At 39.0% G+C, this 15913-nt stretch overlaps 1 protein-coding gene across 12 annotated transcripts in view; it reads left to right on the forward strand.

Annotated features, from left to right (window-relative positions):
* Window positions 1-614: 614 nt before the first annotated feature.
* Window positions 615-15913, forward strand: part of Phf21a (PHD finger protein 21A) — a 185480-nt gene continuing 170181 nt past the window's right edge. For 7 of the 12 annotated variants that reach the window (XM_026399122.2, XM_026399116.2, XM_026399124.2 and 4 more), the window contains exon 1: window positions 615-1108. The gene's annotated coding sequence lies outside the window, so the exon portion shown is untranslated. Of the gene's footprint in view, window positions 1109-2266; window positions 2345-3259; window positions 3319-15561; window positions 15658-15913 lie in introns of those variants that run through there. The other 5 variants (XM_026399118.2, XM_077798126.1, XM_077798125.1 and 2 more) reach the window with 4 other exon arrangements.

Here is a 15913-nt window from a genome sequence, read left to right on the forward strand (position 1 = left end):
GTTTGGCCGCCGCCGCTCCGTGCTCGGCCCCATCACCGCCGCCGCCGCCGCCGCCGCTGCACTGGAGTTTGGCTGCTGCTGCCCTACTTCACTCTAGTTTAGTTTCACTCACTTTACATCCGGGTTTTTTCCCTAGGCAATGGGGGCCGCAGCACACCCCGTTCCTTAGGCAAAGTGAAATAAATTCGCCGCACCGACACGTCAAGTAGTCCGCCCGCCCGAACGCCGCCGCGGGCCCCCGCCGCCCCCCCCGCCGCCGCCCCGCGCCCCCGGGGGGGGACCCGCGCGTCCCGGGAGCCGCGGGAGGGGGCACGGGGGCCCGGGCCGACCGCCGTACAACTCCGCCCGGCGGCCCCCTCCCGCCCCGCCGTGCCCCTCTCCCCCGGCGCCTCCACTCCCCCCTCCCTCGTCCCCGCTTTCCCAGCCCAGTCCCTCTCGCCCGGCTCTCGGGAGCGGCGGGGGCGCGCACGGCGGCGGCGGCGGCGGGCCGGCGGGGCCGCGCGGCGGGCTCCCGCGCGGGCGAGTGTGTCTGGGCCTGGGCGGAGGGATCCCCGGGCTGAGGCGGCGGAGGTGCTGCGGCCCGGGGCCGGGTGGTGAATGGGCTGGTGGTGCTCGCTGCTGCTGCTGAGAGGAGGAGGAGGAGGATGAAGAGTTGGGCTTGTTTGTCTCCCACAGTTTCTCTCCTGCTGCTCTGATTCCCACCCCCCATTCCGGCCCGGGGCCTGTGTGTGTCTCTCCTGAAGGAGGAGGAGGCTCCAGTTCCTCCCCCCACCCCCTCCTCCCCACCCCCCCTTGCCTGGGGAAGAGGAGGAAAGAAACAGCCCAGAGAGAGAGAGAGAGTGAGTGAGTGAGAGAGAGAGAGAGAGGGAGAGAGAGAGAGAGGAGAGGAGGAGGAGGAGGAGGGAGAAGGGAACAACCTACCATCTTAACACACTAATATCTAAAAAGTGCGAGAGGCCCAGAGCAGCAGCAGAAGCAGCAGCAGCAGCTCCAGCTTCTTCCCTCCCTCCCCATGAAGAAGAGTTCCCTCCTCCTCCTCCTCCTGCTTCTCCTGCTCAGAGTTCCTGCCTCCAGCTGCCAGGGGGGACAGCCAGCCAGCAGCAGGAGGGTGCAGTATCCCAGCTTTTCCATTCTCTCTTCTCACTCTCTTTTTTTTCTGGAGTAGCTCTATTTCCCCTCCCTCCCCCTTCTCCTCTCCCCCTCTCCCTGTCGCCCTCTCTCCCTCTGTCTTGTCTCTGGTGTTTGTCTCTGGGAGGAACAGGGGCTGCCTGCTTGGAGTTTGTTGTGGGGGGAGGTAGGGGGAGGGGAGGGGTGTGTGGGAGGGAGGAGGGAAAGGGGGTGTTCTCGTCAGGACCCCTCAGTCAACTTGAGATTTGAGCAATAACTTCCCCTTCGGGGCGCCCCCCTGCGTGCCCTTCCTATTCCTCCCCCCCGAAAAAAAGACAATGGGAAAACCTCGTCTCCCCCTTCCTCCCCTCTGCCCTCCACCCCTCCCCAGGATAGATTGGAAGTAAGTTTATGAGCAGCCTCGGGAGCCTGGGCGCTGAGTGCAGGGCCGGAGCGGGTGACAGAGGCGGCGCGCCGGGGGTGGCGGGGAGGGGGCGTCACATTGTCCCGGCGGGGGGCCGGCCGGGGGGGGGGCGCGGGCGGGGGCGGGGGGCGCGGAGCCTCGGCCGCCCCCTCCGGCTCCCCCTCGGCCCGGGGAGGGTCGCGTGGGCTCTTCCACCCCCCCCACCCCGGGATGCTGTCGGGGGGAAGTTTTTATTATGGTTATTTATTTAATTAAAAAAAATTTTTTTTTTTTGGAAAACCATCTTGTTTGATGACTGAGGGATCTGGTTAAAAAAAAAAAAATAAGCTGCGGCTGCTGACGCCGCCGGGCCCGAGTGTGTGTGTGTGTGTGTGTGTGTGTGTGTGTGTGTGTTGGTGCATTTGTCTTGGGTGGCCGGAGCAGCGTTGGGGAAATTCCGCTTATTCTTCTTCTTCTGCAACTTGTTATTCCGGAGAGTCTGCCTGCACCCCTCACCCCGGGGCCGGCCCTCCCGCAGTCGCCCCCGGCGCCCGCGGCCGTGGGGCGCCCCGGGACCCCGCGCGGGCCGGGCCGGACAGGCCGCTCCGAGAGGGGCCGCGGCCGCCCCTCCCCCCCGTGCCCCCGCCGGGGGGAGGGGCGCGCGGAGTGGGACTCTTTCCGTTTGGTCCAGCCCCGTCGTGCACGCAGTTCCCAACACTTCTCGTCATCCTCTCTCTGCTCTTTATTCTGCTGAGCGGTGCTGCTAGGATTTATTTTTCTTTTTCTTTCTTTCTTTCTTTCTTTTTTTTTTTCCTCCTGACCACGTTCGCGATGGTGGGTAGCAGCAAGGTGGCCCTGGCAGGGGAGGGGTTGATCTCGAGATTGGGCACCGGGCGAGAATGTCTTCTTTCAACTTTGTCTGTGGCTTGCACCCCGGGAGGAGGCCACACGCCGGTTGTGGGGTGTAGATGTGCTGAGAGTGATTTCTAAGTAGTTGAGTTGTTGAGATGAGGGGACGACTGCTAATGGTAGGCAGGTTTTGTTTTCATTGGTGAATCCGGTGTCATCATATTCCGGTCATATGTTGAAATATTCTTTGTTTAGGTCTTGAAGTAGAGGATCTCACCCTGCACGTCCATTTGTGTTGTTTTTAAATGATGTCTCTGGGAGTATGGATTTCTAGAATTTCAAATGTGAGTTAAGGTCCGAGCGTGTTTGGGCCTCAACACTGGCCTTGACAGTGAACTTTGTGGCTATGTTTCAGATTTCAGTGATTTGCCCCATAGCTGGGGTGCTAGTTGTGCATTTTTCTTAATGGTAGGTGTCAGGAATGTAGATATTTGAACTAGGGAAGTTAGGAAAATTTATATATTAATAATTGATAGCTGAATATTAGAATCAGATTAATTTAGGATGATGAAAGTTTTTTTTTTTTTTTTAAAGCAGTTGTGCACTCTAGGAAGGAACCTTTTGATAGGCAACTTTATAGGGGTTCTTTAGAGTGAGGAGCTGGGATATGCCTTTTAGAGGATACTATTCATCAACATCAACATCTGCAGCTATATTGAAGGCCTAGTAAGGGGTCTGAAATTGAGGCTTAAACATACTTCTCAGTGTTTATGTTATTTGTTTACATTTGGAGTTCCTTTATGTATAGGTAAAGGAAATAAATAGGTCAGCTTTTGTTTGGTTTTTGAAGGTTAGCCCACTCCCCTTTCTTCAAAGTTTCACAATTTACTTGGTTTACAGGCTTGTAGGAAACGATTACTACATTTTTACTGGAAATACTATTATTCATTTTAATTTCGGTAAGTGTCTTATTCTCTTCTTCAGTCTTCATTTGTGTATGGAATCTGGGGTGGGGGGCTTAACACAAGTTATTAGGGGCCATTTAAAATGTCCGAATAATGCATTGGAAATCTCGGAAATCTCAGAACATCTTTTGATGGCAAAGGGGAAGTTTTTGTGTGCATTTAAACTCATACTTATTAAAAAATATTCTGAACCTAAGACGTCTGTAGATAAATAATTATAAGTGAAGAACATAACAATAGTGCAGAAAATTCTCAAAACACAAACATATGGCCAACTTGTTAAAAACTCCAAGTGCTTTTCTTTTGCTTTTGGTAACATAATAGTATTTGCAGCTGGGACTGGCATTGCTTGGCTACCCATAATAAAGTCTTTGGTGTCAGTGCTTTTGATGGCATTTTAACTTAGTTTTTAGATAGTTTTGAAAGACTTTATTTTAAGGATGTTGCACTTTGGACTTGGGCAAGTCTTTATGGAACCGGTGATAAGATATCTACCTATGCCATATTTTATTAAGTATAAGTGATGGATGGGGCACTATTTCTTTTAGCTTTGAAGGGTCCATCTTTTTCCTTATTTAATTATCTGGAAGGAGTGGTCTCAGAAATACTCTTCTTCTGCTTACCTGAAGATCTCTAAATGATATCCAGCAGGAGGTGCTACAACGAGATAAAGGAAATTTTTGAATTTTGAGGGTCTTAATACTTACTGCAGCTCTACTTAAGCTTCAGCTAAGCAACAGGATTAACACCTTAAAGTTCCAGAAAGATTTTGAGTAAGTCCATTAAAAAATGCCATTAGTAAATTTCATTTGCTATTTGAAAATTTTAACCATGTTTTACCTGCTTATGATACTATGCAGAGTAGATTTGTTATTGTGGATAGCTTAAGAATGCTGGGGTTAGGTATAGAGTGCTGTTAGAATTTTTTTTTTTTTTTGAAGGGGAATGTAATGATGAATTACATTACATTCTTGTAATGATGAATGAGGGGTTGAACACATTTTTAAAACGTGCATTTATAATAAACAAAAATCATTGGTATGATGTGGGTTTTAAGCCTTGTGATCTTTTCTATAATAATAATATAAATAGGATGTAGAGTAGTTGAGATTTTTTGAAAGAAGGATCTGTGGGAAAAAATTTTAGATTGTGTGTGTGTATGTTCTTGAATCTTTGGACAGTGATTCTAAGATAGAGAGCTTCTTAGGCACCCAACTTTATAAATACATATGGTTGATGTATTTAAGTTGGTCTCCACAGGTTGAGATTCTTGAATTATAGTAAAGTTACATTTGTGGGTATAGATCATTGCTGACAATGGCTTAGTTAAAACTTCTTAACAAAAACTGCATAAAGACCAAGTAACTACTTTAACAGTTTCATAGCATTTGCAGCATATGGTCCTTTGAAACTCTGTTAGTGAATTATCAGGGGCAATAATCATGCTACTGTGGTTGCTTGTAAAGTTTTATATAAAAGTTTTAAAAACTTGGAAATGTATAGAAAATGTAGTGAACCTGCTTTGTGTTTTGTCTTTTTTGTAGGCATACTATACTGCTTTCTTAGTATGATCAAATTAGGTAAGACATATGAAAGTTCTTTGTAAATTTTAAGAAGCCATGCAGATAGTTGTTGGGATAGATAGCCAATTAATACATAAACAGAACTTATATCTTAAAATGCTAACTTTCTCCCTATCAGTTGGGAAATTAATGCATTAAAAGTGCACCCTGGACACTTCATGAATTTTTGTTTTTTAAATACTGCTGTGGTTACCAAAAATCTCTTTGTTATAGTTTTGAATCTTTGTTTAAAAAAATGCTGCCTAGGCAGTTTACCATAATTAAAAAAAAGTCCATTTTTCCTTTTTAAGATCTTAAGAAATATAAGTCCCCATTACTGTTTTTCTTCCTTTCTTCATTGATGTAATAGTAGTTGATTTTTAGTGAGTGTTTAAGTTCCTCATCTCTTCTTTAGATTGTTAATAACACACAGAGTAATAGATGTCATGTTTTGATTGTTTTGATTGACTCTGGGAACTTTCTGAAAAATTCTTACTGACTTAAGCTTTCAACCTTGTTTCACAGTCAAAATATGTGCATCTGTATGCGTTAGTATTAGGTATATGTGTGTATCATTTTTGCTTTTCTATTTTAGAAGGATGCACGGGGAAATGACTACTCATATCTAGAGGAGTGCACTGAAATATTTTTGTGTAAAAATAACCCAGAAGTTTAAACCTTGAGTTGTGGGCTTTCTTCATAGACTTCTGCTCATAGTTTTGGAACAGAAAATTAAAAAACAAAACAAAACAAAAAAATTACCCAAACCAAAATATAGCTAATTGGGAATCCTTCTTTTCATGAATATATCAAAAGGTATAGTATCTTAAATTTTAGAAGTGACTATTTTTTGTGAGATAGCCCTAATTAGAAAATAAATATAGAAACATTCTTCTCTGAAGGGTCAGAAAAACATTTAACTGTTTAAATAAAAATGAAACCTTAAGTGTGATATTAACTGTTATGCCACAGTGAATACTAAAATTTTTTGTTAAGAAATGCTGAAGTTGGGCTAGGGATGTGGCTCAAGCGTTCGCCTGGCATGCGGGAGGGGCGTGACATGCTGGGTTCGATCCTCAGCACCACATAAAATAAAGATGTTGTGTCCACTGAAAACTGAAAAATAAATATTAAAAAATTCTCTCTCTCCTCTCTCTCTCTCTCTCAAAAAAAAAAAAAAAAGAAATGCTGAAGTTAAAGTTATATTAATGTGCTGTTAAATTTTGTATCCTTAGTATTTTATCGTGATAGGTTTTTGTATTACTATTCAAAAGGAGAATGGAAGGGATTAGAGTTTTAGGTCTCTGACCTTTGACAGACCTTTTATATCTATATTGAGGACTGTTTTCTTGAAACATGTTTGAATTTTCATATTATTTTGTGCTGGGAAATATTTGTGATTTGTGTGCATGACTTAAGAAATGTACAGGAACTCCTAAAGTACATGAGTTTTTTTTTTTTTTTTTTGTGTGTGTGTGTGTGTGTGTGTTGGGGTAGGCCCAAGTATTCAGTAGGAGCATAGCAATACATTTTAATCACATTAGTTTACTAGATGGATCTTTTTTCTGCTTTGGGATTTTTTTTTTTTAAGTGGTAATAAGTTAACTGCTTTAAATTTTTGGTACCGGAGATTGAACTCAGGAGCACTCAACCACTGAGCCACATCCCTAGCCCTATTTTGTATTTAAAGAGAGAGTCTCATTGAGTTCCTTAGCGCCTTGTCTCTGCAAGGCCTCCTGAGCCACTAGGATTACCTCGCCTGGCTCTGATAAGTATTTCTTAAAGAGTATGTTTTTTTCTTTGGATGTTTGTATGTATGTATAACCATACCTTTTTGTAGGCTTTCATGTAATTCTTATTCATGCATTAAATTTTTGAATATTTGTCTTCTATGAGAATATTTTAAGAGACTTTAAGAATAATGTTCCTAACCAGGTGTGGTAGTGTGTGTCTGTGATTCCAGTGACACAGGAGACTGAGACAGGAAGGTTTTAAGTTCAAGGCCAGCCTGAGTAACTTAGACCCTCAGCAACTTAGAGAGACCCTGTCTCAAAATAAAAAATAAAAAAGACAAATTGTAGCTCAATGGTAAAGCTGGATTCAATCAATCCTCAGTACTAGAAAAAGAAAAAATGAGAAGAAAAAAAAAAAAGAAAGAAAAATAACATTCCTGTTACCTGACTACCAATTATTTCTTCCACTGGAAGTAGTGGTGGTGAACTCTAGAGACCCTTATAGTTCAGTCATTTTTGGGACTTTTCCAAAGCAACTTTCTTACACCAAATTCTTGTATGGCATTTTGAATACTCCTCCTCCACTTACCTTTTTCCGTGCAAATTACCCCCACTCCCCACATTTTTTTTTTCAATAAAAAAGTTAGTGAGTCTCAATTGAAGGACATTCTTTCTTATATTTTGGAATCAGCTATAGAAATGTTTTCTGCTTTTTAAAGCATACAAGAAGGTAGGTGTGGTGTTAGGCGCACCTTCAGTCCCAGCTTCTCAGGAGGCTGAGGCGGGACGATCACTTGAGCCCAGGAGTTTGAGGCCAGCTTGGGTATCATGGTAAGACCCTGTCTGAAAATAATACAAGACCAAAAAACAAAACAAACAAAAAACCCACAAAAAACAAACAATAACAACCCATACCCCAAAATAACAACAACAAAACAACAATAAAGTAGACAAGAAAGTGAACCAGTAATATGGAGATAGGAAGGGGACGAAGCCTAATAGGTTGATGATCTGGGCTTTATTTTGACTTGCTTTGTGGGCCTAAGGGAAAAAACATAACTTAAACACAGAAGCCAAAAAGATGGGTTTTGTTTTATTGTTTTGGCTGCATTGAGAATACAAACTGTCAGTACTTGAGGAGAAGAAGCAGCAGAAAGGAATTGATTTTCTTCTGCTGCAGATCCAAGTATTGTTAACCATGTGCATCTCCAAAGCGACATACTTACAAATCAAACAGTAGTTGGTTCTTTCACTCAATTAACAGAACCTTAAGTTGGTTTAAAAAAAAAATTTAACTTAAGTACCCAAAACTTCAGGGAAATGATAGTAATTTCTTGATAAAAGTGGGTGATAGTAACCATGGCAACTGGTTACTCTGGCCTTATGGACAGTATGTTGTATTGATGAAGCTTCAGATCCTTTAGTAGCCTGTCACTTTTATGGTGAAATGTAGTAGCATGTGTTGCAGGTGATTTTTAGCTGGATTGTGTTAAATCTGTGTGCCAGCTTATCTTTCCTTGTTAGGAATTTCTTGGACTGTATTCCACAGCATGTTTGTGAAGGTGCTGTTGCCTGAAAATAACCCACCACCTGTGTTAGGCCTCCTGATGCAGATTGCACTTAGTTCTTTCCCAGCCTCCTTCCAGTGTTTTGCCGAAAATAGGGATATATGTAGGAACTGAGTATACATAAATTACATGTCAAACTTAGCTTGGGTTTGGACATGTTATTAATAGTTTAAAAATATCTTTTGTGTTTTCTGAAGAGGTCAGTGAATAAAAGAAAGGGCCTGTAGTTGGAATATTTTATTCTAACTGTTCTTTCCAGAAATACAAGTGTGTGTGCTTGTAGAGAATAGGGCTGAGGAATGGAGGGCATGAATATCGAATAAGATCTAACAAAAGAGGATCTTTAGTATTTTTTGTTTTTATGGTGGTGGTATGTAGATAGATCACTATAAGAATATTTCCTTATGGGAAGTATTAGACTGTGGGAAATGTTTGCTTATAAGAATTTTCTTCCAGAAAAATTATGTATAAAACATATTTTAAACAACTCTTAAAAGGAAACCTGATAAAATAATTTTGGGGAGAGAGGATAGAGAATATTGAAATGGATACAAAGTTTAAAAAAAGTTTCAAAAAATTTATTTTCATAATAGTAAATCTCTTTGCTTTTAATGCTTATCCTATATAAGTTTTTTGTAATGTGGAAATGTTAATATTGATACTTCTTCCAGTGTGCCAGAGAAACTGCTTAGAACAGAAAATAAATCAGATCTAAATTTGACTAAACCCTGATTGTAAGATCTAGTCAAATTGCGCTAGGTAGTTTTCAGACTTTCTTGAAACTTGCTGTTAGAGAGAAGTGGTCCTTACTACAAGTCCCAAGGTGCATTGCAGTTTTTGCTTAACTTCAGAATAGAGCATTGCATTCTGGGATCTGTAGTTGATTTGAGCAGCACCGGGAACCCTCCCTTCTTGTCTACTCCATTTTATACACAGCTTCCCAAGTCTCTAAGAACTTTTTATTAAGTAAAGTTTGATTAATAATACTATGATTATTTTGCTTCTGAAATTCGAAAGCGAATCTTAAGAAGCATTCCAGTGCTGTTGTTTACCTTAGATGAGTTTATTGTGTTTTTTAATCAGCTGCTATAAGATTTATATGTAAAATAACATTTACATAAATTCAAAATGACTTAGCAATTGCAAGTAATTTTTATGTGTGTGGTGAAATAGGTCACTTTATGATTAATAGCCTTGGTATTTGCTAGTGTGGGCATTAGAAGCCTCTTATTGTCAGGCATGATTTGTCTCCCTCTCCTTTTTTTTTTTCCCCCCCAAGGGGACAATTATTTAGTAAGTTGGATAGAAGGAGTTTAGAATTGTGATTGTTCTCTATAAGTGTCAACATCTTGCCAGGCATGGTGGTTCGCACCTGTAATCCCAGGAGCTCAGGAGGCTGAGGCAGGAGGATTGCAAGTTCAACTTCAGCCTCAGCAAAAGCAAGGTGCTAAGCAACTCAGTGAGACCCTGTCTGTAAATAAAATACAAAATAGAGTTTGGGATGTGGTTCAGTGGTTGAATGCTCCTGAGTTCAATCCCTGGTACTAAAAAAAACCCAAATTCCTGAAAGTACTGAAAGTAAGTTTTTCAGTACAAATTTAAAAGATGTAGTCTGAAAGGTAGAAATGTGAGATTTCTTTAATAATTTATTCATGTTTTCATTTGTAAAGTTAAAAAAATTTCTTTTGAGGGTTCTCCTTTGGTAACTACCAGAGGGGTTAGTGTTATAGTCTATGACAATGCTTAGTGTAGTGCTTGACACATAAGGACTCAGTATATCTTTTGAATTAACAGTAGCAGTAGTTATTATTTAAAATAACCTCCCCGTTCTACATTATAATTTGATCAGAAGTCCAGACTGTTCTCACAACACCTAGAGATTTTTAACTTGTGGTAATGATGTGGCAATCCTTAGAAAATTTTGCTGTACACAAAATGTCTTTTTACCTCAGTTTCTCCTTAAGTGATAAATGCCCAAAGTCAGACAAGCCAATAGCATAATTTTGTGACCAGGATTCTGTTCTGCCTGTCCGTTGTTCATTGCCACTGTACCATGTTTCAGTTGACTTCAGAAAGTTCAAAAGATGTTTGTAACGTTTGTACTGGTAGAATATCCAAAGTAGCTGATTAAAGAAAACAAGATGCTATAAAAGTGCCCCTTGGGTCACAGTATATATAACCTGGAAAAAAATTCTGTTATGTTTTGAAGTATGTTATTGTAGTTCATGGTGTTACAGGATTGATATGTTAGAGGCCAGTGAATAACCCCAGAAAGAAAACGTAATTTCAGGTCTGGGTTGTACTTAAAATGTTAGGTTCAAAAAAAAAATCTTAAGTTTTTATGCTATTTTTCTTGTTTTGGATACTGATTTCTTTTAGACTCTTGAACTTTTAGTATATATTTTATTTGTATGGCTGATTCCTTTTAGCTGTTTGAGATAGGAAAGGGTTGCCTAGGAATGCTGAAAAATGTAAGCATATGTTACAGTATATGTTCCTTAATTTGAATGTAGGTATGTCGAGTTGTATGTGGTCACAATATCTTTTTCTCACCTGCTTGACCAGTATCTATTCTATCTTTTTCCTTAGTGTGGAATTCTTGGAATATTATTGCTGATTGCTACTGTGTCTACTATGTGTATTTAAAAAAACTATTTAAGAAATCACTTTACAATAGTAATACTAACCTTTTTTCACCTCATAATTGTGCTTTAAAATTTGTAAGTATGTATATTAGTCATTAATAGATTCTTTAGAAATGTCAAATATTTATGGAATTATTCCATAATTTAAATTGTTTAAATTCCATAAATTATAAACTTGTTTTATGTTAATTTGTCTTTTCAAGACCTAATATTAAAATGAAATAAATTCAGTGGTTACAAAGAAGTACCAAGGGCTAAATATAAGGAGAAAATGGTCTTTGACATTAATTGATCAGTACAGAAAATAACCAGGTTTGGATGAAGTATCCTTTTCTATATTTTGTTTTTATATGTTCATGTTAATTCCTGAAGTACTTAAGTTGGAAATAAGAGGAGTGAAACTGGGCACTCATGAGTATTCTCTAAGGAGCTCCCGATACATCTAAATTGTTGAGCACAGTTTTGTCTCTCTTTTTATGCAATGTCCCAGGCTAACATAAATCAAACAGTTGTGACTTATCAAAGACCTGGCTTTACGTCCAGTCCTATCACTCAAATGCACACTCTTAGAAAATTCAGCCTTGCTGAACTTTAGTTTCCTAGTGAGAAAGAAATAAGAGCTTGTTTCACTATGCTTTTAAAAGAATTACATGAGATAAAACTCATGAAAGTGATTTATGGAGTATGTATAATTTTTTTTTTTTTTTTGGTTGGTGCTGGGGATGAAACCCTGGGCCTTGAGCATGCTCAGTAAGCACTTTACCACTGACTATACCCTCAACCTAACTTAATGACTAATGGCTGAATTTTAAAGCATTTGTCTGTCATGTTAATATTTATTAAAACTATAAAGTTTTAAATATATTTGAGTTAGAATCAAAATGAACCAAAAAATTAGCCCCCTGCCTCCAGTAGAGAAGTTCTTGACTTGTGTTTATAGCTTGTTTTTGACAATATACAATTTGTGTGTATATTATGATATAGGTTTTATAATATACTGATGTTTTGAAAGTTTTTTTTAATATATATTTTTTAGTTGTATGTGGTCACAATATCTTTTATTTGTTTATTTTTATGAGGTGCTGAGGATTGAACCCAGGGCCTCACACATGCAAGGCAAGTGCTCCACCACTGAGCCACAGCCCCAGCCCTTGAAAGTTTTAATTGTGGACTTTTATGTAGAAAACCATTTATATGTGTTTATATAAGGCATATCTATATATGCGATTGTATATATACATATTTATTATTAGAAAAATGACAGCGATATATAGATCTTAAATGTTTGGCATGTTGTGAACTATTTTGTACTTTAGGGTTATCTGATGTTAATGATATTAATAATACTAATTTATCAATGATTATTTGGTGCTAAGCCTTTTTTTTCTCCCAGTGAATGTTATTTTTCTTTGTTCTTTTTTTCACTTTTCACACTTTTTATTGGTGCATTATAGTTGTACACAATGATGGGATTTGTTGTTATGTATTTATACATAGTGCTAAGCCTTTAAAAAAATTTTTATGCATTAATTTTATTTATTTATTTTTATGTGGTGCTAAGGATCGAACCCAGAACCCAGAGCCACAACACCAGCCCAGTGCTAAGCCTTTTTATAACATAGGATCTCATTTAATTTTAATCCTCAGAGCAATATTCAGAGGATTTGTTATTATTATCCTACTTCCATTTTACAGGTGAGGAAATGGAACGTTCCCTGTGATCATGTAGGTAGCAAATGCTACAATCCTGCACCCTTGCTCTTAAGTGTCCATAATGCTCTATAAACTATGTAATTCCCATAGAAACCTAGAAAATGAATTTCTAAAGAAGTTTTCAATTTACAGAAATGGCAAAAGCTATGATGTATCATTTTGGGACTGATGTTGATTTTGGTTAAGTTGAATATTTTAGAAATAGTAAGCAATTGGAATGGAATAGAAACGAAGGCATTTATTTGGGACAATGCCTGTTTTCTTCTTCATTGTGTACCCATTGCCACACATGGTTCCTGGAATGGAGTAGGTTTGTTGTCTGTTGCTTAAAGTGTGGAAGTTGGGCACTTATGATGATAAGTTATTTTGTAAATTTTCTTAGTTTATAGTCACTGTTTTAGTCAGTCCTTACATAATTGTCAGCACTTTAGAATGTCAGGAAAGTGGTCCTTTCTTTTAAAAACTATTATAAAAGCAGTGTTATCTGAGTTACAAAAGTCATTCTAGCAATACAGATATGTATAAAGTAGAAAATTTAAGTTGCCTTATTTCCATCCTACTTTTAAGCTTTTCCTGGACATTTGCATGTGTAATTCACACACACACATTTTAAGATTAAATGTAATTATATCATAATACTATCTTAAAAGTTTACTTTTTTTCAGGTGACTGTTTGAAAAAAAAACTTGCTTTGTGTGAGTGGGGTGATTAAAGAGAAGTGGGAGAGATTTGTACATTAAGGACATAAACCAAATGCCCTAGACTGATTGTTACCTATGGGGCAAAGAGCATTTTAAGTTCTTTTTGTCTCATACCTTTAGATGTGGTCATTGTTATTATTGAAACTTTAAAAAAATGCTAGCCAGTTCAAGGTGACAGCACTGTTTTCCATCCTGTAAAAGTAATTTAGGAGGCATCATTTTAGAATTTAATTCTTCTAGTTTGTTCTGTTAGCTCCTTAAGAAGAGTTATGTTTTCAGGTGACTTTTTTTTTTTTTCCCCTGAAAGCTAGTGGTACCTTCTTTGTTGTTAAGAAGGATTGATTCAGGGTTGGGAATGTATCTCAGTGGTAGAGTGCTTACCTGGCATGTGTGAGGCACTGGGTTCAGTCCTTAGTACCACATAAAAATAAATAAATAAAATAAAGGTATTTTAAAAAGCATTTATTTATAATTTGCAAAAATTATTCATAATTTTTTAAATTCAAATTTTTTATGAATTTAAAAATTTAAATTTATAAATTTAAAACCAAGATAATATTAAATTATTTGATATTTTAAAAAATATCTTGTTTATTAATTTATTTTTATGTGGTGCAGAGGATCGAACCCAGTTCCTCACACATGCAAAGCAAGCACTCTACCACTGAGCTACAGCACCAGTTCTTGATATTTTAAATAATAGAAACTCAAACCTGTGCAACTTAATCAGCATGAAGAAACCCTGCCTAGGAATTAGTCTTGGTGCTCACAGCTTCATGAGTAGTATTGGCTGACCTCACCTCCTCTACAGATTCTACTCAAATACTACCAAATGCTATATTAATAACCCAGTATTTTTTAAGGAAGTTTAAGAAAAAAAGGTAAATTATTTGAGTACTGTTCAATTTTAGACTGGCTTCAAGAGTTTTAAACTTGTTGCTAAGTTTATTAATCATGATTCACTTTTGTAATATTTAAATTGAAAACTTTTATTAAATAGTTTATAAGTTTTTCATTATAGTAGTTTTTTTGAAAGCCTTTCTAATCCTAGAATCTACTTCTTGCATTTAAAATGCTTTATGCTTCTTTAGACTGAACATTTAGTGAAGTGCTAATGAAGCCTTGCTTTAAAATTCTAAGAATTGGGCTAGGCGTGGTGACACACACCTGTAAACTTCATATTTGAGGCTAGCTCTGCAATTTAGCAAGGTCTGTCTCAAAATTTAAAAAAGGGCTAGGGTTTACAATAGTAGAGTGCAAGGACCTTAGCATGTGCATGGCCCTGGGTTTAATATCCAGAATCAGGGTTTGGGATGAGGAGGAGAAATTCTAAGAACTGGATCTGATAGGGTATAGCGATAGTAAGTTATGGTACAGTCCATGTTTTAACAAAGCAAGTTAAGAATATTTCTCATTTGTAGCATTCATAAATGTGCTTTTCATTTTGAGTGGCTCAGACCATGCCCTAGAGTGTGTTTTCTCCTTTCTTATAATAGTCTTCTGAATGTACAAAAGACTCAGGTAATGTCATAGATGGTGAAACTGAGGCAGAGAAAAGAACTTAAATTAATGATAGAGTCTAATTTCACTATAATTTTAATTCCAGTATTTTTTTTCCCCTTTTGCTATTATGGGGGATTGGACCCAAGGGTGTTCTACCACTGAGCTATATTCCCAACCATTTTTTGGGGGGCGGGTACTGGGAATTGAACTCAGGGGCACTCAACCACTGAGCCACACACCCTCAGTCCTGTTTTGTATTTCTTTGGAGACAGGGTCTCATTGAGTTGCTTAGCACCTCGCTTTTGCTGAGGCTGGCTTTTAACTTGCGATCCTTCTGCTTCAGCCTCCCGAGCAGCTGCGATTACAGGCATGCACCACTGTACCCTGCTCCAACCATTTTTTTAAAAAACATTTTTATTAGTTATTGATGGACCTTTGTTTGTATGTGGTGCTGAGAATCAAACTCAGTGCCTCACACATGCTAGGCAAGTATTCTATTATTGAGCCACAACCCCAGCCCCCCAACCATCTTTATTTTTCATTTTGTGACAGAATCTCACTAAATTGCCCCTGCTGGCCTTGTGATCCTCCTGAATAGCTGGGATCACAGGTGTGTACTACTGTGCCCAGTTAGTCTTGGTCATCTTGACCTGTAGTCTCCAATCTTTCTAAAATTAGGACGCTAATAAATGTGTAATGGTCTGAACTAGTATTTTATGTAAGTTATCAAACATAAAGGAAAATTGAAATTTTAAAAAGGATCAGATTTAAAAATACAAGTTGTGATAATTTCCTGTGACTCCTTTCCTCAGGCTGCACACACCCACTTGGAGACTGGTGTTCTAGATAGGCCATTCCTCCTGCAGAAGAGCCAGCCATGGAGACAGCTGGAGGACAGTTGGTAAAAGGTGTGGGGCTTTTAAATTGCAGTGATCTTTTGTGGTTTTTTAATTTTAAAGAAACAGCCTTTATTTCTGTAAAAGACTGAAAGATTGAGAGTAAAGGCCTTGAGAGAGGTGAGCTTAAAAGACAGAAATAAGCCTTATTTGTTTTCTTCAGAGTTGAAAGGGAAAGGCTGCCTACCCTGTGAGCTCCCACTCCCATAGAGATGGCAGTGCCTTTTCTGTTGTTGTTAGGCAGTTTATAGAACGCAGGATAGCTTGG

Source organism: Urocitellus parryii, chromosome 4, assembly GCF_045843805.1.
Source record: "Urocitellus parryii isolate mUroPar1 chromosome 4, mUroPar1.hap1, whole genome shotgun sequence".
Taxonomy (NCBI): domain Eukaryota; kingdom Metazoa; phylum Chordata; class Mammalia; order Rodentia; family Sciuridae; genus Urocitellus; species Urocitellus parryii.